We start from the raw sequence: 3,178 nt of genomic DNA on the forward strand, positions 1-3,178 counted from the left end.
TTGAGTAAAAGTTGACATATTACAGTCTGTGATTATCCATCAACATGCAGTACATTCCTTTAATCCTTTAGTCTAAATAATTCCTCATTTCTGCTTTTCTAACTCAAACAATAGGTACAATTTCCTATAAATGAGGTTTATTGACCATAAATTACAAAAATAACTGTAAAACTTAAGTTAATAGTGTTGAAAATGTCAAGAAAAATGACAAACATTGAAAAGAAACTTCAAAAGTGTTGATAAAGGGACAAAAATGTAAGAAAAAGTTAAAAACATTGATAAAAAGCGTCAACAGTGTTGATTTTGATGGGAAAACAACACAAGGGTTAAATAGCGCTTTTCTACACTCAAAGCACTTTTACATAGTACAAAAACCATTCACCATTCACACACATTCACACACTGTGGCTGATGCTGCCATACACACATTTACACTCCAATGCGCAGCATCGGGGGCAACTCAGGGTTCAGTGTCTTACCCAAAGACACTTCAACATGGGACTGCAGGGCCAGGGAAAAAGGGATCAAACCACCAACCTTCCAATTGGCAGGAGATCGCTCTACCACTGAGCCACAGCCGCCCTATGCAGTAAGTGTGCACTGCAGTCTGTGAGAATTCACATGATTCTCACAGTTGGACACTGTGAACAATACGTTTTCAGATCGTAGATGAAAACACAAACATCTGGGCTCAGATTATGGAAGCATGGCGCTCCCAAAACCTAAACAGAAACTTCAGACAAGCTTGCACAGTTGAGGTAGAGGTGCGGCTCTCTGGGGAGACAAAGGGAAATATGTTTTTTGTCTCATGACAGCGTATAGTTTACACCGATGGGATTTAAGGCGAACATGATCCAGGAGATGAAAAAGAAAAGAATCCAAACATTGCTATTGTTTCATGCACGTGTGTGTTAAGAATACAACTGCTAAACAATTTGACAATGTCTCTTTTGATGGAATGTCTATTGTGTTGCTATTTAAAGCTCTTATCTCTATTTCTCTAGCATTGAATATCCAAACAATATAGCAGCAGCTTGGTTGCACTTTAGCACGGATCCACAAATCCAGTTTAGAACAAGAGCTCTCCTTTTCTCTCAGTGTCAAGTGTTGAGACGCACTGCATGGAGCGAGGCCTATTGTCCAGCCAGTTACTGCTGTGGATCAGAGGGTGGAAGACTGGTTTCACTGGTCAGGATAGAATAGCAGAGCAAAGAGGACAAAAAGAGTGAATAGTTTCAGCATCCAAGAGATGGTTTAGAACCGAGACGCCCCAACTCAGAGTAGTTTCCTGTATCCAACACTAAAAAGGCATTTTCAGACGGACACATCAGGAGAAAATTAAATTTGTTTGAGACCTGTTTCTGTCTCAGGAACAAACACTCGCCAGATCTGGCAACACAGATCAGCTGACATCAACAAACGTTCATGAACGCCCTAACAAAACTAATCTCTGTTTTTTAGCTGTGTAAATATGTAACATTAGAAAAAAAAGAAAATACTAATAAATTATACAAATATAACTTTTAATCCATCCACATGACATCCACTACACTTTGAAACAAGGCCAGGAACTGTGTGCTGTTTCCCACCATTGGCGCTGTTTGAACTCTTTAGTATAGAGGATCCATACCCCCAGCTCTCTATTTAAAAAGCAAATACCATAGCACTGAATTCACAATGTGAACGCTAGTAACGTCCAATCATATTCATGCAGGTGTATAGTGCAAACAATATAACCCAACCCCCCCAAGTGCTACTGTTGATACAAGTAGTGCTGTTGATACAACCTGGAAGTCATTTTCATGTGTTTGTTAAGGGAGGATTAGCCCTCTCAGAATACTGGTCGCTGCTTGGATTCTTTGAGAGCATTTCATAATACTCACATGACGAGCTCTGACTTTAACAATAGCTCACATTCATGGACACATGTTTAAATGTATGCTGTGGGTGGAGAAGTGCTCAGTGACCTGCTGGTTCCTCTTAGAGCTTTGGCTTCTGTACCGCGTGGAGCATCCAGCGGGAATTGTAATGCCCTTAAGTAAATCCTCATTAGGACAAACAACCTTTTCTGTTCGGAGGGATCAATATGTGTGAATTCGTTACCTGCCGAATTTAAAAATGATCCTGACTGGGATTATTTTAAACTTCATTTGTAATCATGAATAATCTGTTGCTCCAACTATGTGGTGATTTTTTTCTTTTTGTGTTAGTCTGTGTTTTGTATTGTTTTGACTGTATTTCCTTCTGAGTTTTCCATGGCCTGCCAACTGGAATCCAAAGAAATGTCATTTATGGCGTTTTTCCATCACATGATATCCCCTTGACTCGCCTCTACTCCTTTTTTGGTTTTCCATTATGAAAAAAAGTCCCTGGTACCTGCTGACAGGTACTTTTTTTTAGTACCACCTCACTCAAGGTTCAAAGCAAGCTGAGGATTGGAAAAACGCCATCAGGGGGTGTTGCTTCCTTCTCCTCTTGTTCTATTCTCTCGTCTTTATTCCTGCCACTTTTATGTGTTGTCAGATTTTGCGCCTAAACTACCTACTGACGTACACACCCTGCAACCATCATTGTATATCTGTAGGCTATGTGACAAAAATACCAAAGAAAATAAGAAATCCTTCATTTAATTGAATATATTTTTTTAATAGTTTTTAAAGTTTCTGTAGAATACAGATATTGAGTGCTAGTGATTACTATCCACAAAAATGAAAACCATAGAGACAGGGTTGCCTTTTTGAATGGCTATACTGCTAGTCCATGACAATATGTAGTTGAGCTGAGGTACAGACGAAAGGAAAATTATTGGTAAAAATAAATGTGGCAACATATTTCCGGTGTCAAGAGGCCTGGCGCAGTGTCAGCGATAGCTGTTGAGGGCAAAGCAAAGAAGAAGAGAAGGTACTTTTTGAACAAGTGGCTCATTGATGACGAAGGGAAAACAAGGGAATAGTTAGTCTAGCTACCTTCCCGACAATCAGTCCATGCACTGGACTTCCTGTTGAACTGTCAAGATGGGACCCCAGGAGCACAGTGCCATACAGCTGGGGAAGACGTGTACAAATATGTATGGTACCAGCAGATAAATCCTACCGACTTTAGTGATCACCTGAAATTCCCTCTAGCTCTACCATGAGGTCGACATTTCAGATAATTTGAGGATACCAGGATGATTATC

This window comes from Etheostoma spectabile, chromosome 23 (assembly GCF_008692095.1).
Source record: "Etheostoma spectabile isolate EspeVRDwgs_2016 chromosome 23, UIUC_Espe_1.0, whole genome shotgun sequence".
Classification (NCBI taxonomy): domain Eukaryota; kingdom Metazoa; phylum Chordata; class Actinopteri; order Perciformes; family Percidae; genus Etheostoma; species Etheostoma spectabile.